The 24,120-nt window shown below is 38.1% G+C and overlaps 1 protein-coding gene across 50 annotated transcripts in view; it reads right to left on the bottom strand.

Annotated features, from left to right (window-relative positions):
• Positions 1 to 24,120, bottom strand: part of LOC115494396 (uncharacterized) — a 432,669-nt gene that overhangs the window by 177,976 nt on the left and 230,573 nt on the right. For 43 of the 50 annotated variants that reach the window (XR_012054697.1, XR_012054698.1, XM_072926076.1 and 40 more), the window contains one exon: positions 1,266 to 1,410. The exons of the other annotated variants lie outside the window; for them this stretch is intronic. The gene's annotated coding sequence lies outside the window, so the exon portion shown is untranslated. The remainder of the gene's footprint in view (positions 1 to 1,265; positions 1,411 to 24,120) is intronic. 50 annotated transcript variants of the gene reach the window in all.

Below are 24,120 nucleotides of genomic sequence, written 5' to 3'. Positions count from 1 at the left end.
GAAGTTTCCACAAGACCCTACCTGCAATCAGTGCACAAGCTGGATGTTGCTCTGGGACTAAATTTGCTATTCAATATTTCTTTTCATGCTCTTTATTCAACGTGTAGTCTCACCTTATTTACTGCATAACATCCATTCCCTGCTCTGAATACCTAATTATTAATTTCCTCATGGGCTTCTGTGTGGCACTCATCACTATGGTATCTGATGTTTCACAAATATTAATGAATTTATCTTCCAGGCCTGTGAGACAAGCTAATAACACTTTCCTCACTTTGCAGCTGGTGAAAAGAGAACAGACTTTGGGAATAACCTGTGACCAGAGAGAGAAGTAGGGAGCAGCTGCCTGTGCTCAGCATCCACCCAGGGCACATATCCATGGCTGCAGCTGGCCCAGGGAACACACTGCCCAGCTCCTCTAGCCCTTCCCACATCTCCACATGCCTCACTTAAAGGCATCTGCTTGACTCCAGCTAACTTATTTTGTTGTGTTAGATTGAAACTACAGTCCAAAACTGCTGAGAGAAAAACTGGGAGAGAAATTTATCACTAGACAGCAGTAAATCTCTGGGTGTCTCTATTTGTTATACAGGTTCACTGAATGTCTGATTCTGGATCCAGATCTCAGTACCTCCTGCTTCCCATAATGAAAGTCACTATGCTAATTCTCCACCTGCTGCCTGGTAGAATTAGAAATGGATCCCATAGCTTCTTTGCTACTGGTACATCCAGGCAAATACAGCTGGAGGCAAGGAGAGAGAAAGTGGATGTATATATATTTGGGAACTGACTCAGAGGTGAGGAAAGTCTCAATTTACACGTGCAAATTCAGAGTTGATGTTATCCTCATATATATTTTTGCCCATTTTCTAGCCAGAAAACTGATAGAAAAAAAAAAAAGGCAAAAATCCAAGTATTACACCATCTTCCAGTGATCAACCTAATGTCATAAGTGACTTTTATAGTTTGGAAGATTTTATTTTTCTTCCCTCAAAATGCTGTTAATTGCATCCTATTGAAGGTATCTATTGTATGCAAAATAATTGATAGTTAACCCTGCCTCTGAGCAGTCTGGACTAATTTAAAACTTTGCAGGACAGATTCTCAACATAAAATTCTTCTGCCTTCCCTGCTTTAACATCATAAAGCACGACAAAGGTGAGTTTAACTATGCTAATGAGGTTTTTTATGTGCCACTTGGGGTTAGTTTTTCAGGGGAAAATAGATGAGCAACTTAGGATGTATGTTGATTATGGCAACCTCACCTGCCAGCCAGACAACTTTTCACAGAGGAGAATTTTTCCAAATGACAAATAATGCATTCTTGAGTACCTCAAATGGATCTAGGTGGTAGCAGCTCTCTGGCCACAGAGAGAGGCATAACCTTCCAAGGCATTGTCCTGGGGAAAGCTGTGAGAAGATCAGAGGAAAGAATGAGAAACAATTCTTATCTTCACTTGCTGCACCTATTGTGAACATGTGGAATGTGTTATGGAGATTTGTTTACAAGAGAGTGGTTTCTTAATTAGCCAATGGTGATGGTGCTTGGACTAGAGGATCAATTAGGTTCAGGTGTATTATAACTGTCTATAAAAGCAATGGGTTTCTTAATAAGAATAGAATAATAAAGAAATTGATCAGCCTGCTGTGAATCATGGAGTCAATGCTACTTATTACCTAGCCAGGGGCCTGTTGTGGTTATAACAGATCTAAATGACCAGAGCACCCTAAAATTATTAGGATGCCTATCATGACTCCTGCAGCCAGCATGTACAGATACTCCTGCACATGCAGAGACTATAGGTGTATTCCATAGAGGCAATGCAATAAAGATAACAAAAATCACTGGCAAAACAAACAAAACTTAACACACAGACCTGAAACTAGGGATTCTTTCTATAGCAAAAGCCTAGCTGATTTCTACACTTTCAAGTTTACTGTCTCACACAGGACAGGATGAAATCTCAAGAATTAGTTCCTCTGATAAACAGCTCACCTTTCCATCAGTCTGACATTAAGTGCAATCCCCACTCTAAAAAGCCAAAATGCTCTGTGATGGAGAGAGGGAGGAAGAGATATATCACCCAAGTACTGATGACTGGTGACAATTTTCTGAAACCAAGAAAAGGTATTATGTCTTCACAGGGTGCTGAACAGCATTTTTTTCAACAGCCATACAGAGGCTACCCCCGTATTTTTTCCTCACCCATGAAAATCCTGTGTGTGCATAGCCATGTATTTTCCTTATGCAGGTATGCCCATGAGGAGCACTGCTGACATGCAATAGAACTCCTTCCCCTCCATGCCCTAGCAGACACATTTTAGCTGTCCTTTCACAGTAGTGCAGGTCACTGGAGCTCTCTGAATCAGCTCTCAGCACCCCAGGGAGCAAGGCCACATCATGACCGGAAACAAATGTGAGCTACATGAGCTAGGCTTTGAAACTGCATCAAAGCACTCAGCTGTCAGCACCAAGGACTTCAGCAGACACAGCAGTCACCAGATCAAACCAGGAGCATTTCTCCCTCTCTTTCATCCAGAGTATCCCACATCCCAGTGCCTGGCCCTAGGGTCCTTCAACCCCCTTACCTGAAGCTGTAGGGTTTTTTTACAGCATGAAGGTCTTCATGAAGTCATGAAGACCTATATGATTTGTTTTATCTAGGAATATGTTTTCTACCTAAATAATTTGGGTAATTAGAGAGCTTTATTTTTCCCAAGTCAACTATTAAATTTCTTCCTCATTTCCCAACTTCATCTCCACCTACTACATTTAATGTATTTCCAAGTCAGCTCACACATAGCTCTAACAATTTCTATTCTACTTGTTTAGGAAAATCAGCAAATAGCATTCAGCCAGCTCGCTCATGCTACTTTACAGCTTGATGTGGTCATTCAGTCTCAGCTGCACTGTGTGATCAAGATAAACACAAGGTAGATGCTCTCTTTTGAAGCTCAGAGTCATTGAAAAATCCACTGAATCTGCTAGACTCTTCTTTCAAAAGAAGTATTCTGCAGAAGAGCTCTACCAGCAGCACTCTGTCCTCCTTTATTCCCATGTCCAGGAAGCCAAACACCCCTCTAGGTCCAAGTTTGGTTATTTTTTAAAATTATTATTACAACAAAAAAAATCTCATCTTAACGACAAAAGATTCTTTAAAATATCCCCTCCTGTTGTTAAATATGTATCTAGTCACTCACCCATCCAATCCCACAAACCCCACTATTCTAGTTGACGAGGGGCATGACATCCAGGCTTCTCTACTCTTCCATGAAGAAGGTGGTAGAAACTCCTGTGTCCCCCCCTTGCTACATTTCTTCTCCCCATTAAAAGCAAGAAGACAAGTAGGAAACCTCCTTGCAGCTTTCCCACTCCCCCACATACAAACAAAAATAATTTTACTTTTTAACCATGTTTTTATATGGAATAGAAAAACAATATCAGGTATGGATGACCCAAGCACATCAACCATCAGGTTTCATTATACTGAAATGCCATATCAGCTTGTTAGTTAGGATTTTACATTGCTTTTTCTCACAAAACAGAAAAAAGTTTGCTAGCACCTTCCCATGTAGACATGGTAGAATTTTTTTCTTTCAGCAAACAGAAAACTATTTCACTCCTTCGAAAGTTTCTAATCAAAAGTTAGGTTTCTCTCTCTTTTCCTTTAGAAAGTACCATAAATTATAAATAACTGACTAGTTATTCATTGTCTCTAATGCACAAACCGAAATATACTTTCTCCAGTTTTATCAACTTTGCTGTCAGAAGGACTTTTTATATGTGGGCTGGGAGGAGACAGGCTGCTCAAGAAATGTAATGAAACCCCAAGACTGAAAATGCTGTGTCCCTTAGCTACAAAAAAACAAAACAAAACAAAACAAAAACAAAACAAAAACAAAAAAAACCAAAACAAAACAAAAAAAACATTCTCAAGGCGGCTGCAATACAATCAAAGTCAGTACACAGTATGGGCTCCCTCAAATTATGTTCCCAGTGACATGGTGGAGATTTTTGGAGCACAAAGTAACACACTGTTCAGGCTAGCTCTGTCCTGGACCTCTGTGAAGCAGATGCTGTCAATCATTTCAGACTGTGTTGACTTGAATGTAACATCTGCAATATGGTGTTTACAGTTTTCCAGTGAAGGTAAAGCTGAGACAGCCAGTGCATTTTACTGAGAAGTACATTTGGGTCTCCTTGAACTATGCTGGGGATTTGAAAGAGCTGGCTAACTACACTTGGTCATTAACATTTGGTTTTGTACCATACTAAGCATCCTATCAGCAAGGAATTAAAGGCTTCAGGCCTTTATTTTAAAAAGGAACAACAACAACAAAAAAAAAAGCACAATATCATCAGGGTTTGGATCCTGAAACTTCTGCCACATAAAAAATCTTACCACCACATGCTGAAATGAAGTAGCTGATTATAGAAAGCTCTCTCACAGCTCTACACCATCATTGTGCCAGCAAGACTCATTAGGTAGTAAAAAGTGAGCTACAGCCTTTTACTCTGGATTCAAACCAAGAAGCAGCAGTGGATGTAAGTTTGTGACAGGAATGACCAACCAGTGGGTGTTCACTGAGGAAAAGCATTCCTGACTGCAGATGGCTCATCTCACACCTCCTCACTGTGTGACACTGAACTGGCAGTCTCAGGAGAACATCCGTGGTCTGGGGATTTTGGCACCTCTGCATCTGGCAGGGATCAGAATAATGAGGAGCACAGGCAGAGGAGCCTTGGGAGTCATATCCCCTCTGGTGCTTCAGTCTCAGGACTCCTCTCATCCACCCATTTTCCTACAGCCTGTTTACAAACATTTTTCCCGACTCTGCAGAAGGGATGCTCCATACTACTGCTACTATGTCTGTCTCTTCTGGACTCACATTTGAAGCATGTACCTTCCCCCATATCCTCCATTACAACTCAATGGAAAGAGGTGGAGTTGCATTCTCCTCCCTGATAGCAGCACCCTATGGTTCCTTGCCCACACACCATCCTTCAGTGCTCTTCATATTCAGACTTGTGAATATTTCTTTATGCATCATTACAGGGCATCCACAAACTACTTTTAACCAAAGTCAAGGACTAGGAACCCATCATCTGGGGTGAAGGAGATTCCTTTCCCCTCTGTTTTATATCCCCCATTCCCTTCTTTCTTGTGCTGTCCTTCCCTTGCCTGCCCAAGTTCCTTCCTCCCCACAGCCTCCATACCAGGCCTCCCCCTTTACCTTTCTTGTTCCATGAAAACTTGCTCAAAAAATTTCTGACATGTGACAAAATAGTGACTTTACCAGGCTGGGGTAGACTTACACTTAACACATTTTATATGATGCTTAAAAATATGTTAAAATTTATTTGTAGTGTAGTTACAGCAACTATAGTAGTTGCACATTGTCAGCTCTCAGATCCCCAGCAGACATGGGACATAAAGCCTTGATTTGGCAAGGATCACTACTTTCACTTAACAGATGGCAAAACCTAAGCTACAACTTGCCTGAATTTGAGTGCTTTTTAAAGAAATAGGAATAAAAAAGACAAGACAGATTTCTTTTTTCAATTCACATGTTTTTTACCTTACCTTCTTATAAGAACCCATTTGTCCCTAGGTAGGATGTGGATTCTGTCATAGCAGCAGACATACTAGTACCAGAAAAACCTGAGAAAGAGTTGCACTTCCCACTGTGTGTACTCCTGCCAAGTCAGCAACCAGACACCAGATGCTTCCTGCTTTCAGACCATCTCCTTACCTTGCTTTAGGTTAAAGTCAGCTTACCAGACTAAAATTTTTCAAGATAATATGTTATCTGCTCTCGAGGGTAGCAAAGCCCTCTCGCACCATCCCCACTAGGTGACCCTGAAAGGAAAAAGCCTTGATTGAACACTGCAAGCAATATTTTTAGCACTGCCCTTTTTCTAAATCGATTTTTTCCTATTGTTTTAACAGAAGTAAAGCCCCCTAGCACCATACACCAACTTTTGAGTTGACTCAATCTTGAATTCACTCTAAAGATTTTTGCTTCTACACTGTCTGCCCTGTTCCTGCCCACCCCCACCTTCTCCTCTTCATGACAAGGATTTTAGGGGCACCATTGTTCTGATAATGCACCAGTTCCCAACTATGGGAAGCTGGAACAACCTCTGATTCTCTGTCTAAGAGCTGCTGTTCATACACTTCGCTCTTCTATTCAGCCCATTGATTTACCTCCCTTATCTTCAATCTATAATTAGAAGAGATTAAAGAAGCAGACTTATTGCAAAAGGAAATAAACAAAAGAGATCAGGGATGAGTTGAAAGGTGTGGAGGGGTAAAGTATAAAATCTGTACAGCCTCCCTCTTGAGAAGGTCATCCCAAGGAAGGGCAAGAAGAAAATCAATGAATTTTGGCTCAGCAGTAATGGGAGTCAATCCATCAGGCAAGCCGATGGCAGCCATTCGGGCTCTCACAGACACCACCTGTCGCTGCCAGCAAAATGTCAAATTTATGAATTCATTTCCATAGCAAGATAACACTCCCCCAGGGCAGCACTGAACACTTTCACAGCTTCTAGAGCAACCTACTGAGCAGGGAGAAAAGAGGCAGCTCTTCTTCCCCACCAACTGAGGCAAGCTGTATTTTAAAGGAATGGATGTATGGACCAAATCCAGAGTCACACTTTTTTAGCATTTGGTTTCTTTAAGCTGGGGTCCCTAAATCAAGATACAGTTAAGGCATACCCCAATTTTTGCATCATTGACAAGACGTAATGTTGGACCCATATGTCTCTCACCCCAGAATTTAACTTCCCTAGCTGCATCAAATCCTCCAGATATGAAGGCGACAGCATTGACCTCAACTAGCTACACCCAAGTGAAAATTTATCCCATAATCACTATAATTGTAGCTCCTTGTTAAGCAGAGTCTTGTCATGGTAGGGCTGATTCCCTTCAGTTAGTTCAGAGAGCATACTTACAGCGATTGTCATTCATCACTGCAGATAGCAGTGACAGAAACTTCCATGAAGTTCTCTGCTCACCCACACTGAGTCAAGCACTCATCTTTCCAGCAAAACAAGTGGGAAAACCCTGTATTCTTTTCTTCCTTTCTACCTTTCATCTATCTTCATAGTATTATCTGGGTGATATTCACTATAAGACAGTGTCACCAGAATCTCTAGAAGTGACAAACTTTTAGCACAGAAATAGCTTCAGGAACCTTATTTTAAATGTTTTCAATTGGAAGTGCAACAGACTGAACTGAAATATAGGAGAGCATATACTTCAGTTACAAGCTGAACTTTAATTTTGTCCTATTAGGCCTACATTAGATCATTAGAAACAGTTTTTAAGTTTGGAAAGATGTCAAGTTGGGGAAGGAGGGCATAATCCTTGACTAAAAACTTAGGGGACACAATTTTAAATGAATGCCAAAATTTTGGTAGAGTACTTGGCCCAAATTCTCTGAAGTTTTCACACTTCTCTACTTTTTTCAAGATATAATTCCACCATTTAGGTTCTTCCAACACACTCAGAAATCATAATTTGCCAGCTGTCTAACACCCAGGTTGTCTAGTTCCAGCAGCCCCCAAATTCATAGGCATGAGTTAGTGAAAAAATGACAAAGAGCTGGCACAGTCATGCCAGCCAACTCCCAGAAGAAAGTTATTGCCAGTGGAGGAGGATTTAAGTGAAGATACTTAGCACCAAATTTTTCAAAACAGGCACACACATTCTTCCTATGTAGGTTGTTCAAAACCAGACATGAACTGATAAGAGGGCAACATTTAGTTTTGTCAGAACTGATTTCATGGTGTTGCACCCCGCTAGCCATAGATGTGAACGTCAGATTGACTGAACTTTTAGCCCCAAAGTTCTTCAAGCAGGACTGATAGACTAGGGAGTTGAGCTCACCTGTGTAAAGAGCTCCAGGAACACACAGAAATCAGAGACACCCCAGGGCAGACCCTTGGCTGAATGATGTGCCCACACCCAGTGGTGTAACCACTTTGAAACACAGAATCACATAGTGAGGATACACGATCAGAGGAGCATGGCTCATCACAAAACCTAATGCTGAGCCTTGAGAAAATGTTTTACATATGCTGGAGTAAGCTACAACAAAATTCACATTTCACGGCAAGCTCTATGCTACCTCACTCGGCATCCTCATTTCAGAAATTTGTACAAAAACACACAGAGAGCTCAATGTTTTGTAATCATTTTAATGCTTTGGTGAAAGGTCTATGGTGACAAATATTGCTGTCTTCACAGATGGAGACATGCAAACAAATCATCACACTGTCTATAATGTGAGACAGTGTTTAACAAGGTTCTTCATCTTTAAACGGATATTGCTAATCTATTTATAATATATGCCTTTCAGAGGCTTTTTTTTTTTGTGGTTTCAGGTTCTTTTTAATCTTCTTTAAAATTAATATGTAACAATTTTGAATTCAAACTCACTGTATGCATTAACCTGGTAGGAGGAATAATTGTAAGGTACTTTGTCTTAATTATGGCACCATGATACAGAGCAGTTAAATATCCATATAATTTTATATTGTTGCCCTGAAGGCCCTTCCTTGAAGTCAACCTTTTCTTTTCTTTTCCTATTTTTTAAGTAAGACTTAATTTGTAAGTGCTAAGAAAGTAGAGAAAATTACTTCACCCTAGTTCCTTTGTATTTTTCTCATACTTTTATTCTCACTTTTGAAGATTAATATAAATGAGTATAGGAATGTGTCTCTCTAGTTAATTATGCTTTAGGGAACTTTATTCTCTCCTCCCTCCCGCAAATTCTATTTTAGGGCCTAGTCTCATTCTCTTGTTCATTAGGAACATTAGAAAACAGCCAACTGTATCATATAGCAGCTGATTCTTCCTTTCATGCGTGTCCCCAGCTCACCCTCTTTGCATTGTATAACTCAAAGACAATGCAACTTGAAATAGGTTTCTTTGAAAACAAAACTGATGAGCACCTTTTATCTTATTTTGCTTTTCCTTGATTGCCATGTAAAATTATCTTGATACACACTGTCTTTACCTTCTTGCATAGAACACGCAAAAAAAACAGCCTACATCTCCAGTGTCAGTTTTCCTTGTAAGGCTCCAATTTTCAAATGGACCCTTATGATCACAAAATTTTATACACTGATTCAGGAGAGAGTCCATAATCAAATAGCATCATCAGTCCCAAGCATTTAACAAAACAGAATTAACATCCTTTTCTTCTTCTAGCGCCTTCAAAGTCCTTGTGTGCTTGCACACTTCCTTCTTTGACAATAACACAGCTTTGTACTGGAAAAGGTCCTTATCCTAGCAGAAAATATTCCTGTCCCTCTGTGCAGGAACTCACAAAGTCAAAAACAAAGAAGACCCAAAAATATTGAAAGGCAAATATGTGATTGTGTAGCACAATATCATAGAAGGCCTAATGCCTTTCTATCACACCATCACTGAAGAGCAGAGCTAAAGACAAGGGGTAGCTGCTTCTGGCATTGCTTCCTCATGTTTAAATACTTTGGGCCAGAAATCTCATCAGGGAACAACATCAGGGCGGTGGTAAAATCACATATTTTCCAGCAGCACAAGGCACAAAATAGTGCTGATGACAGAACCAATGGATCAGTATGGTATGACATAGGGGCAGAAATAGAAAATGAGAACACCTTTAGTCAGTAGCATAGCCAGATACAGTAACTTAAAATGGCAAAATAGTTTGAGTTGGAAGAAACCTTAAAGTTCATCTAGTTCCAACACCCCTGCCATGGGCAGGGATAGCTTCTACTAGATCAGATTGCTCAAAGCTGCATCCAGCCTGGTCTTGGCATCCACAGCTTCTCTGGGCAACCTGATCCAGTGCCTCACCACCCTCACAGTAAAGAATTTCTTCCTAAAATCTAGCTGGACTTTACTCTCAGTTTAAAGCCATTTACCCTTGTCTATTACTACATACCCTTGTGAAAAGTCCCTCTCCAGCCTTCCTGTAGAGTCCCTTCAGACACTGGAAAACTGCTATAAGCTTTTCCCAGACCCTACTCTTCACCAGGCTGAACCACCTCATCATTTTTAGGCTGTCCTCTTCATAGTAGAAGAACCCAGCTCCTGATCATCTTTCTAGTCCTCCTCTGGGCTCTCTCCAACAGGTCCCCACCCTTCTCATACTGGTAGCCTCAGAATAACATCCTCTACCCCAGGCTGGGTTTATGAGATCAGAGTAGAAGGGGAGAATCATCTCCCTCAACCTGCTAGCCACACCTCCTTTTCTGTCAAAAAAAAAAAAAAATTAATCTTTGTTCTGTCTGCTGGTATAGTTGGGTGAAACATCTCTGTCTGAGTTTTAAATAAAATAATTTGCTTTCTAAAGGTTTGTGGATTTCGTTATATTTTATTTCTCATTTGCAAAATACATTCATGAGTTCAAGGTTAAGAGAGTTTTTTTTTTCCACTTTACTCTTCTGTCTTTTACCTCTAAATTGAAGGATCAGATATATAAGAATCTAAAATCTAACATTTTCCCTGAATAAAGGAAAATATTTTTGGTGGTGGTGGTTTGTGGTTTTTCTTAGAACCTTACTATTTACCCAAGAGTACAAGAAAAAAAAAAAAAAGCAGCAAAACCAAAAAACAAACATTAAATCACCACATGAGGGATTTTTTTTTTTTTGGGGGGGGGGTAACCACATAATTTTTTGTGGTTAAGTATAAAAATATTGCTTAGGCCACTGGCCAGGTGTGTCAGGAATAAAGATTTGCTCAGGGTAACAGCTAATGCTGTTAATAGAGTAATAAAAAGTTGTTGTTTTCTCTAAGAACTGAGCCAGCAGAACAAAGCTATGTCCAGAGTCCCAAGTACATCCTATTTTCTCCACTATAGGCTTTCAACCTCCAATATCTCTGTGCCCTCTTCACACTTATTTGAAATTATTGTGTAAAACCAAAGAAACTACAAGCACATACATTTTCACTCTTTGCTTTACAGTCTTCTGCCAGTTTATGATAACATGGCATTTCTCTGTGATACTGGATGACATGGAAGACAGAAGGGCAATTTAGTAAAACAAATAGTCCAGCAGTTGATCTGCAGCAGCTGTTAAACTCCTAAGCCAGTAAGAGCCTCGGTGAGTTATCAGCCCATTGAACACTGCAGATGCAAGTCACTGCTCCCATCAACAATGTAGACCTCTCAAGGTGAGACACAAGTCTTGCTAAGTCAAAGCTCCTCATGACCTCCTTATGGGATCCAAAATAGAAAACTGACCTCTTAAGACTGGAAGAAAAAACACTGATGAACACTTTGGAACCCCCAAGTTCTTATGGGCACAAAGAAAGAGTGACATCTACCATGGTGAGGATATTGGGCATTAGTCTCATCTGCTAAGTCAAACGCTACTGATTCTGGGCCCAGCTGTGTCTCTGATCACAGGCAGAGCTCCCTGTCCAGTGAGAGCTTCTAGCAGCAATCGATGACTACACAGCACCTGTACTGAAGGGAAATAGATAGTGTAAAAGCTCTTGTCCATTTTGAAATTCTGAAGACAAGAGGGTATAGTTTCCTGAGATACTGACTACATTGTTTAAACTAGAAAGGTTTTGCTTGGGTTTGTTTTTTTTTTTTAAGCGGTATAGCTAGATATCTATTTCTTAACAAATTTCACCCACCTATCTAGGACCTAAATTTTAAAAATAAAATTCTTCTGAAGATGGATATTTTTGTATACCTATAGCTTTCTTAGGAGGTAGTTTAGGACTTTTTTTTGTTAATGGGTTATTCAGATCATTAACATTCCAATTTTAAAGTACTATTAGTCTATATTATGTGGTAGAATTAAGGAGAGTTCTATTAAACCCAAGGTTTGTTTTATTTCTTTCAATTCTCTAAGGTAAGCTCAAATACTGAGAAACAGAAGACACTTATACCAGAAGTGCCTTGCTTCAGTGAAGCAAGAAAAGTGGGAGGAGGGAAGCAGCTTTAAAACTTTCTTTCTAGTCTTCTGTGTATTTCTGCACTTAGTCAACTCTGCAGAGGGAATACCCTTTTATTTTTCTTCCCACCAGTGACAGCTACAATGAGTCATAGTACATGCCTACTCCAAGCAAGCACTTTTGTCTCTTGCCTACCACCATTTTCAGAGATTTATTCAATGATACCCTAGCCTACCTATTGCCCACATAAAGAGCCAGAAGCTAGTTACAATGGGTAATAATTTTAATACTAAGCAGAAATAAAACGATTCAAATGCTTGTACACACAAAACTGTCAACTAGCCATTCCCATGCCATCATAAATTTCCAAGAAGCAAATAAACAAATGATTAGGTTTACCTATCAGGGTTCAGATAAAAAAGCTGTAATATGTATTACACTATGAGACTGCTAAACTTCAAGAATTAGAAAAAAGTACATTGCAACTTGATTTATGTCGAAGAGGTACTCTAACTCTTCTGATGATTTTTTAGTAGCTCGTCAGCCACTAAGGTACTAGGATATTGTCCATGTGAGTTACACAGGGACAATTTTTTGCCAAAGGAAAAACCCAGGTACATTCAGATATCAAGATGTTTATCCCCACAGTAGAAATACCCAATCTTAATTACAATAATTACTCCAAGGAAATATTTCTTACTCCTTGTTTACAGCAGAGGCCGTTCAGCCAAGGTGTCATTCTTTGGTCATCTAAACGATTATCACTTAATGTGAAACTCAGGGAAGCTAGTGACTCTCTAGTCACATCCATCACTATTTTGATATATCTATCATTGTTGAACTAGAAAATGCTGTCCCATTACAAGCTTAAAAGATTCTTTAGTACAGCAAGACAATAGTAAATGTCAGCTCAGCTCTGAACCTCTCACATGGGTTAAAAAGCCATGATGTTTTTTTTTGCTGTGAGAATCATGATCAGTATGAAAGTTCTTCCTCTGATGACTGAAAATTGTAATTAAAAACAAAGAGCTAATCATCTTCGGATATTCTACTAGATGCGTGTCTTTCCCATATCCTAATTTCAAAGGGACACATATATTTCTCCATGTATCAGACATAAGAATTTTTTTCACTTTGCACCCTTTCTTTCTCAAGTAAATTCTCTATTTATAGCTTATCCTCCTGGAAGAGGTAGTGAGCAGCACAGCTGAGTGTAGCAAGGAGTTTAACCAGGAAACTAAAGAAAATGAATCTCTGTATGGATATGACTTCCATATATTTATAAACCATCCACTCAAAAGGAGCAAGTTTATGCATCACACAAGGGAAGCCCATTACTGTCACAAGTGTACAAGGGGGAATTCTCATGCTGGAGAAAAGAACATCTTTGCTTCCACAACTTATCATCAAGAGCTTAGCAAAGTGTTGAAATGAGGTCTCTTGGGTCCTATTGTACCACAGAACAAAAATACATTAAGTTAAGATTTTTGGTTTGCTACACTGGGGCTTCTAGATCACTACCAGGCTCTGCTGGAAACATTTGGAATTATTTGCAATGAGATCACTTTGCTGCTTTGTTATGTGTGCTTTGAATCTGAGGTTATCTTCTTTAAATCTATTCCAGTTAGTTTAGCAAATAGCATCAAGTGTGGAGAAGCTTCAAAAGCCAGCATTAGAGATTAAGGTGCATAAATTGATCTGGAAACAGAGAATGCCATTCATCCAAGACAACTGTAACCAAAAGGCGTATACAGGATGGAATATGTCTCCGTGCAGCAGTTCTCTGGAAAGGGATCTGATGACTACAGCATGCCATGAGTACAAAATTCATTCTGTTCCTGAAAAAACAATGCCTTCAGGTTGACTTGAAATCAGAAACAGAGCCTGAAAACCAGAAAACTATCCTTTTGCTCAGGACTAAGAAGGCTCCATGTGTGTTTGGCTACCATCTTTCAAGAAGGTGAAGACAGTGTGAAAGGTAAAAAAATACCCAGCTGCAAAGCCTTCCCTCCAAAGAAGGTCTACAGGACTTGGTGCTGCCCAATATAAGGAAGGGAAAGCTGAATGGTAACATCTTCCAGGTAAATTGCATACTGCTGCAAAGAACAAGAAAATAAATCCTTTTCTGATGTCTGTTGCCAATGAACGGCAATAGTTATGCTCAACATGAACCTCTCTTGCTGTCAAATTCAGGACAATCTTTCCAGCAGTAGGAAGAGAAAAACAGTGAAAAGGTTGCCTGGGTTCATTGGCAGAACTACCACTGGAGGGGTTTTTGACAACAGGCCTGACAAACAAACATCATTAGAGGAGGTTGAGGCATAGCTGATCTGCCTCAGGGACAGAAGCATGGACTTGGAATTTTTTCAAGGTCTTTTTAAGGTTGCCACCTTCTAGATACAAAACACATGGACATATAATGAGTATAAACAGCTGCAATGCAGCAATTAATTTGTTAAGGCTGGTACCAGACCAACACCATCCCTAGTTTTCAGCAAGCTGTTCAAAACCCAGGAAAGACTCTCCATTGTTAAAACTCCAGCCATTGGTCCCAGTTCCCTCGGGCTAGCTCATGTCCTACCTCAACCGTGGCTGCTGGAGGTTCAGGGCATACAGATGTTAAAAATTATTTGCACTGGGAGTCACCTAGGTCTGCATTTTCTTATCTTGGACAGGCTTGTATGTAAGATAAGATCATGAATAGCTATAAGATAGTAAAAGCATTAATAGTCATAAGATAATAAACCCCTCCAGAAATGCTGTATGTATAAATGAGGTATTGCACACAAACCATTACAAGCACCTCAGAGAACTAAGCCAGACTGCTCTGTTTTTCTAAAAGAATCTTACAAACCTGAGGAATGCAAAGGAACAAGCACTCCGGGAGCTCAACAAATGAACAGGAAAGAGCTTTCAAACTGTTTAGCACTGACAGATTTCTTTGCTATTGATGCAGGTCCCTAGTGTACAGTCTGCAGTCACTTAGAAAAGAAGTAACAATTATTAATTGATCACCAAGTGCCAACAGTTTTCTAGGTGCTTCTTGTTTTTCATTTAGCAGCATACATAAATTTGGAAGCAATCTGAAGCAAAGAGTTATTCAGGACAGCTGAGGACACGAGTGTTTCAGAAACAACGTTCACAGCCTCGAGAGAGAAAGCCTATCTGGCTGGTTTGTTTTGTTTCAGAAGAGGGCTGTACACTACTGAATGTCCTACATTTGGGGAAAATTAAGGAATCAACACACCTTCTGAATCATGGGATCTCCCCCTCTCAGGTCAGTATGGTTTTCTGTTTCATGTGGGACTGTGGTACCCAATGCAACAGAAGTGGTTGACTCTGTCCAAGTTTCTGAACACAAAGAACAGACATTCGGATCTGTGGCTATTAGCCAGTGGTTTCTGGCCACAGTGTTCAGCCAGACAATCAGTAAACTGAAAGCACAGTACAGCCAAACCCACCAGGTCTTTCTACATCTGATTCCTTTGCATGAAAGTGATACCTTGATGACAGAAGAGAGAGCATGCTTTACCAGGTACTCCTCATAGAGGGTGAAGGAGTACACGACTTTAGCACATGAACAAACCTCTTAACAATTTACAAAATATCTCTGTTGAAGATATTTGAGGGTCAAGATCTGGTATATCCAACAGAGCAATGTGTTGACTTAGATGGTTAAAGAACAGCAACAGCAAAGCAAGTGAACAAAAGAGCCGTCTGGTGCTACCCAACTTCTATTTTCTTTCAGGAGCAACAAGTCCACCTCTTGTTACAACCATCTTTTGTTTTAGATACATGAGAGACAGAAAATACTAGGTAAGGAGCCCAGGACTCTGTCCTGGTAGCTCTAAGAACAAGGGATAAGACTTCTACTTTCTTTATAAAAAAATCAGGATTTTTAATACAAAAAGCTATAAAATACTCATGCTTTGAAAACAAAACAAAACAAAACAATAAAACAAACAAGTAAACAAACAAAAAGCCACCAAAAAAAACCCCCAAAAAAACAGATAAACCCCCAAAAAACCCCAGACAAACAAACCAATACATCTAGGAAAAGGCAGAAAAGACTTAAAGCTGGAATTTTGCAGCTGGAAATATAAGTGTCTGAGTCTTTCCTAAACTACACATTTGCTTGAGTCAGTTTGTAAGCATAGGCTTTCATCTGGATTGAAATTTATGGCAAGCTCAAAGCCTTCCCTACTTAACACTAATGTTCAAAGGTGATAGTTTGCACAAATTCATCCCTGATACTGCTGGTTGTTTATGGCATTTATCTGATTTAATCTTTATCACTCTTTTTATTGAAGAAATCAATTCTCATTAATATTTTTAATATTTTTTAGTGGATGTTAATGAAATGTGGGAAGGTCCTTTAGGGACTGTACTCTTCTGTCACATTGAAAGTGACACTAAGTAACATTATAAACGGTGGCATGTTAGGAGTCTACAGGTTTTCCCTGGGAACATGATCATGGAGCTAAAATATTCTTTCTTTGTGTGCAATATAGAAAATAAACAAAGAAATCTAACAAAATGCATCATTAACATGCAAAAAAATTAAAAGCTTCATGAAACATGCAGTAAAAGCCATCCTGCATCCCAATGAAAACTCCCCATGAAAATGTTAATACAGATACTACCTATTCTCAAATACATCAGAAAAAAAAATGTGTAGATGAAGAATTGAGGTTGGATATTCAGTTTGCAGTTTGTAGTCAGTATATAACAAGTAATCCAGTAAAGAGACAGTCAATCAATTGCTTACCTTTCTCCAATCAAATGCTTTAAGAAGAAATTACTCCTTTTTTTTTTTTTTTTTTTTTTTTTGCAAGGAGCAACTTTTGAAAACAACCCTTTTACACAAAAAGTCAGCAAATTAGTTTTTTTATAAAAGCTATTCTGATACCCCAATGTTAAATAATACTCCATCACTCATTGTATTTTCAGGAGAAGTTAGTTTTGTCCTAGTTTTATTCTATAATGAAAAAGTAATTTTATCTCCTTCCTTCTTTTATACTTTATGTAAAATATAATATGAAACATTGAATGTATAAGATTAATATTTTAAAAATATTGTTTATTAACTGTATAGGTAAGGGAGTACTCACTGAGGCAGCATTATTTATGCCATAATTCTCTCATTTTTCAGAATGTCAGTAGTGATGAATAACAGATTTAAGAGGAAAATAGAACAATTGAGTCAGTGCCGCAACACCACTGGATAAGAGCTGCCTAACTTTCTCATTTATGTTTCACCTGTACTGTGTCTGAATTAAAACATCATTTCTCAGCCACTAATGAGATATTTTTGAGAATTAACAGCAATACACTGCATTAATTAAGTGTCTCAGCTACTGAAACAAGAGTTGTCAAAACACAGCAATACATCATGTCTATATAGAAAGCAAGAGAGAGTTTCCTACAAGACAGAGGTTAGTTAGGGAATCAGTCCTAGAGCTCCAGTTTACCAGAATCCTGAAATGCAATGCAGAAAAGGCACACATTTTTTTGCTTCACTTAGGAACTACTGCAACCTGCAAAGCTCAGAAAACTTCATACAAGACCAGATCCCACCCCTGCAAAACAAGATTCATTGCCTAAAAGGAAGCAGTGAGCAAGAGAGTTGGGATAATATGAAATTTGACCCAAACAAGGCATAATATCTATTGAATGGAAAAAAAAAATCCAATGTGACCTGCAAGTAGGAAAAGTATGGAATTATAGAAGCATTTGCTTCAATTTCAGTTCATTCACAAATAAAGATCTGCTGGTGATAGTGATGATATTAACGGCATGAAATGGCTCTTGAGAACATAGCTTAATGTTAGAAAAGGGACAAAACTGATAAAGATCATGTATCATGCAGACACTGCTGTTATCACCAAAGTACCACAGATGACTGATGCTAGGGTGAAGCCATTCTTTATAAGTGGTATTACACTGCAGCTGAAACTCTCCCCACCTGAGATAAGAACCGGAGACAATTTCAGCAGGTAAAAGGAGTTTTGATCAGCTAACTCTTCTCAAATTAGCAGTTGATTTCCTTTGTCTTGCTTTCCAAGCAATCCAGTTCTGAAATAATGTTTTTTACATAATAATTTCAATCTGTATTCAGATATAGTGAACTACAAACTTCTCACAGTAATGGAGGAAAACATAAATTTAGCTGCACCAAGTATCATTTTCTTATGTTCATTTTGGAACTTTTGAAATGCACTAGATATGGAGTTTACAGGATATATGACAAAAACATAATTGAGCCAACTTCTCAGGGAATTCTGGCAGTGCACGAGAGGTACTCCACAATTAAATTTTGCATGAATTCTGAGGTTATGATAAGGTATATGGTGGTGTCATTACTGAAGCCCTAAAAAAAAAGAAGGACTTGTGATGTATACTTATGTAAATACACAGAGCAGACTGCGGCAGCCAAAGACGTCACTTCATCACTGTCAGGTTAAATACCTATGATTTGTGGAGGCAAACTGGAGCGAATGGGAGGGCCAGGGGAACACAACAAAACACAACAAAAACTGAAAAACAAAAAAAGGCAACACAAGATCAACTCATATAGGAAAAATTTTCTGAAGGAATCAAATAATATCCCACTAAACTGCAGGCCAGTTGAGAAGCTGAATCCCCCTGAGCACAGTGTGTTTCCTTTGTGCCTATCCTGGGTTCTGCCTATCCAGCAAAAAGGATATGAGCTGCCATATCCACAGTGATGGACATATCCATTGCTGGTCACAACACTTTAGATCCTCCTTTTGCTTTGAAATCTGCAGTCTTGTCTCTCTCAACGTCTCAACTCAATGAACATTGCATTGCTCATGAACATGCTGGACTATTCTCCACACAATTGGCAGCAAGTAAAAATCTGGTCTAATACATATCCAAGGTCAAAAATGCTGGATAGAACACATTTGGGGGGGGGGGGAAGAAGTGAAATATTTAGGGAAGAACTACTGAAAAACTACTAGAAACATGAAAGTCTTCATTTTAGGGGCTACTATAACAGAATATAGCCATCTTCTAACACAAATAAACTAACCTTCTCTCCTGGAGAGCAGGACAGAGACAGCTGAGGGAAAAGATCACAGACAAATACTTCAGTAATTATGTTCCCTCCTTTCAAACGTTTAAAAGACCAGAATAGTCATTTTATAGTTGAAATGCAGTTGATGCAGTATGGACAACATATTATGACAACTACACAGTCTTCTCGGTAAAATTATGCTAATGGATACAGCACAATTATAGATTTTCTTTTATTTCTTGAAGTCCTCAGAAAGATGAAGGTGAAGGAATGATGAAAATAGGAACACAGCTAGAAATATAAACCACTAGTAATGTCACAGTATGACATTTAGTCAGTACCCTGGCAATATCACTAGACAGAAACAGAACAAGATTAAGTCAAGAGCTTCCAGGTGACCTTGCTAGAAGCAGCATATTCCTTGATATTTTTTTCTCTTTTTTCAGGTGTACATAACTAAAGACAATTGGAAACACTATATATATTTAAATAAATGAATATATGGACTACTCAAAACCCTGGCCAAGAACTGAAGCTATTTTGTTATAGCAAAAATCTTGTGATGTATCATCTTCAGCAGTCCAAAAATTCCACCAACAGGTTTCTGAGAAACAGTGTCAAAAGTATTAGTGTAGATAGGCCTTATATTTTATGAATCAGACTTGCTAAATATTTCTTATCTTTTACTTTTCATTTGTTTGCTAACTTTAGAACAATTATTTCACATTGACTCTATACAAAGAGGGCTTTTAACAGATAGACTTTTTACCAAATGCTGTAGTGACAGAACAAGGGGAAAATATTTTAAACTGTAAGGTACTAGATTTAGATAGGGCATAAGGAAGGATTTTTGTTTGTTTGTTTGTTTTTTCACTTTGAGGGTGGTGAGACAGTGCATTGTATTACCCAGAGAAATTACCAGAACTGGAAGGACTGAGGCTTTGAACAGTCTTACCTAGTGAAAGATACTCCTGCCCATGGTGAATGGGAGGGGGGGAAAGTGAATTCACAAGCTATTAAGAGGTCTCTTCCAGCCCAAACCTTTCTATGATACTCTGATTATTACTACTGAGGTTACTCATAGTTTTAACACATTGTTATCATTACAGGTTGTGCATTTATTTTAGTCTGAAATAGAAACATTTATAAAAACCCCAATAAAATTTTGAAAGAAAAGAATTTGCAATAAAAATATTTTAAAAGAAATTATAATAACTGCATTTATACACATATTTTAAATTAGTCTTCAAAGAACCCATTTTTCCTATTAAGCAGCAAATTCTAGAGCACTAGGCTGGATATTCAGTGCTCCTGAATGTTTTTAACCAAGTCTGTCATGTGAGTTGTTCAGAAGAGTACATATTCTGAACTGAGTGTTCTGTTTCTTTGTTAAACAGTTGAATTCTTAAAGCCTCAATTTTAAGGGGCAATGATTGCTTAAGGTCCTGAAGATTAGAGATCATAATAGTAAAATCTACTTTCCACTCAAAATTTCTTCTCACAAGATATTTAAGCCTTGCAAATCCAGCACAGAGCATTGACCAGAACACATGGTGTGCCTGATCACACTTAGCCAGCCACAAGGAAAGGTACCATTGGACTGTCCTGAAGAGTACAAGGGAGGAGAAAGACAGAGGAACAGCTATAAAAGCCCAAAAATGTCAATGACAGAACACCTCTCTAATCTGCCCCTCCTCTGTTAAGGGTAAGTCTTTATCTGACACAAGGACTCAAAAAGAAAAAATATCCTAACTCTTTGTAAGCACTGAATTAAAAGTGTAAGTTAAAAATCTCCTTGTATTTAAATACTAACGTGCTGAAAATATCATTATTAATCTCATATTAAGACCTGAAATAGAATAATGAAAGCAGACATTTTAGCTGTGAAAACATCCAACTTCATAATAGAGGTCCTTCATAACAATTCCATTATAAAGACTGCAGTAAAGGTCCCATTCTAAGCCATACACTGAAGGCATCTTTCCATTTATATCAGAGGGGAAAAAAATCTGTTTTCAGTGCACAGCCTTGACTGTGAACAATTTGTTTCTAAACAATTTTTACAGAGGAAACTAAAATTTGTTCTGTTTCCATTTTCTGGAGGTTGTTTCTAGCATTTCTATTATCTGTAGATTAAAAATAACTTTCAAAGTGTGAAAAAAGAAGTGCATATGATTTTAGATCACATAAATCTTACCTGAATGTGTACTCTCATTTCTCTTGCAGAACTAGAATTTCAGAAACAACATTCTCATAAAGTTTATTGGGATTTCAAATAAGGAAAAAAATAAAGCCTTAAACAATGAGCATTTCATTCCAAGAAAAGTAAAGCTGCACTCCACAATGTCTTTATTGTTTATGATTTTTCATGATTACAGTGAACTAGTTTATAAAGCAGGTTCCCTTGTGTAGTTTTAAAGTACATCGAGGAAAGATAATTCATCTACTGTTTGCTACCACTACTTTACAAGAAACCTCATCTGCTAATGCGTGTGCTTATTCAACAAAATAAGACTCTTTTTTGTGTGTATGTATGCAATTCTTTTACCATAAACCTCTGTGAATGAAAGTTCATTAATATTGTTTTGGTATATGTAAACTTATTTTGAAAGTTTATTTGTTACAACTTTGTAAATTCAAGTGTATGCAAATAAAATATGAAGTTTTCTTTACATGATCCCCCATATTTTCAGCAAAAGGAAATATAGTTTGGAAAAGTAGCAAATTGTCTCTCTCCTACCTGAAAATAATAAAAAAGAAAAAATTCTGATGAGAGTAGGGGAAAGATAAGTGGCTACTTGAGTATTGGGAATTTTTCAAGAAAGATTTTGTTTAAACCTAACAATAAGATTTCACATATCAAAAAAGGACACATCCCAGATTGCAAAATGGAGAATCTACATGGATGAGGAAGAGTCTTGTCACATCAAAATGAAACTGATTTTGTGAAGGTGAAGAAAGGATCTGGATGGATTCCTAAAACCTAGTTCTCCTGACAGGGAAATATATTCTAAAGTGGGCATTTTCATATTTGTGCTCATGAAGGCACATCCCTGCACACATGGAACATGTGGCTAAGGACAGATTTCACTGATAGAATTCCCTGAAAAGAAGAAAAGAAGAACATTCCAAGCACCTAAAACACAAAGCGCTAAATTGACTGGTCTTACATTTTCTCCTGGGTTCAACAAGAATTACCTTTTCTCTTCCTTCTACTAACTAGCAGGAAAGAATCTCCCAAACAGAAATGGAGTACCTTTTTTAATAATTTTTATAATGCTCCATTCTTTTATATTTAGTGCCTACAAGAAGCCATAAGGAATAATCATTCAGCAATAGCATTTGCAGCATATTCAGGCATGGATAGATACTTGTACTCCACAATGGATCTGCCTGAGTCACAGGAACAATTACCCCTAGTTCAGATTCTCTAATGGCAAGTTTCTACTTGAAGATGTTGATTCAGTGATGTCTAAGCTTTATTGGTTACCACAACTATTAAAAATGCCAGACTGAACATCCTGCTACCAGAGCACCCCAAGAATACAGGTTGCTTAAAGGTCAGATTCTTCATCCTTCAAATTCTCTAGCTGTCAAGCTGACAAAATGACTATGCAATATAATGGGTTTTTTTGGGGTTGGTTTGCTGGGTTTCATTCTGGTTTGGGGCTTTTTTTTTTTTTTTTTCCCTTCTTTATGGGTTTTGTTGGTTGTGGGGTTTTTGTTTGTTTTTATGCATTTTGTTGTTCTGCATTTTTTCACCTGGTCTTCATCAGGGAAAAAACAGAATCTGGGATTACCTAAACAGAAGTAAATATTATGTGTTTCTTTGGCCCCTTCCCCCCCCTCCCCCGCCATTTGTTCCTTTAAGCTGCTGTGTTCTCTTTGATATTTCAAGTCCTCTATACTCAAAATCTGTATGGCTGTCTTGAGATGGGCCTTTAACAATATACTCAAGAACATTGTCTCAAGAGTAACAGTGAGTTAAAATTAACCTCAATATAAAAACACTTTTTAAACTTATTTCTTTTGACGTTAAAACCACTTGCATTCTTTTAATCCATTCATGTATAACAGAGCTTTTTAATAATTTTTTTTCTTTTAAGGAAAGAAAACTGTTTTGGCCTATAAAGAACAGACAAATATGAATAAAACCCCTTAACTGAATATGTTTTACACACATAGACTTAATAAATAAAGCATGTTTACTAAATTACACAAAACAACAGCCACAAAGCTCAGAGTTTCTTTATCTTCCATTGTTTAAATGTTTATAGCTTCCTGTCCCAGACACAGAGGCCTCCTGTCTAATTGCTTTGACTGAATTCCCTTGCACAGACAAACTCACCTCCCTTTATTTGCAGCTTCCACTGTCTGTCTTTTCTACAGTAGATTGGGGGACCTTGAGAAGTGGCCCACCAGGGTACAAATAGATTTGCCAGGGCCTAATGGCAGCTTTCCAACTGCTGCTCTACTTCCCTCAAAAGTTTTCATTATCCATATTACTTTCACAAAAGAGAAGGGAAGTGTTTCCTTTGCTGAGACAAATGAATTTTCTATTTAGTCTATATGAAGAGAGAGAAATGACCAGAGAAACTTAGGATAGCTGTCATTTCCTACAGAGCCATAATGGTACCTCTGCTTCCTCTAAGTTCATGTTTGTTCTGCTCATGATCCTTCTTTTTCACAGAAGATGCAATTAAAAACATGTTTAAAATAACAAGAGCTTCACAGGGGGCTTTAATTGAATAAAATTGGAGGACTGACCACACAGAGAAAAACACTGAACATTTAATGTTACTTACATTTGAGATTTTTGAAAAGTCGGGATTTTATCTTAATTTTTTTCTATTTTTTTCATTCCTCCTTAGTTTCATGGTGTTTCATGGTGTTTTTTTCTCCTGGCATTCAGATACCAAAGCTAGTATGTTACTTAGAGAGAGAACAGAGTAAAAGTTTCACTTTCATTCTTTCAAGGATTATAGCAACATTTTCAGCCAGCAACATTTTCAGCCAGCTTCCTTTCATTTGCTTACAAGTTGCATAATTCAAGAACATAATCTATTCTTGACTGGGTCTCTCCATGTAATATTTTTATTTGGAATGCTCACTTGTACTAGAAATAGGGCAATTTGTTTCAATTCAGAAAACCATAAGAATGAGATTCCATTG

This window comes from Taeniopygia guttata, chromosome 3 (genome assembly GCF_048771995.1).
Source record: "Taeniopygia guttata chromosome 3, bTaeGut7.mat, whole genome shotgun sequence".
Classification (NCBI taxonomy): domain Eukaryota; kingdom Metazoa; phylum Chordata; class Aves; order Passeriformes; family Estrildidae; genus Taeniopygia; species Taeniopygia guttata.
Note: the sequence above shows the minus strand (reverse complement) of the source record. Positions and strands in the feature narration are given on the sequence as shown.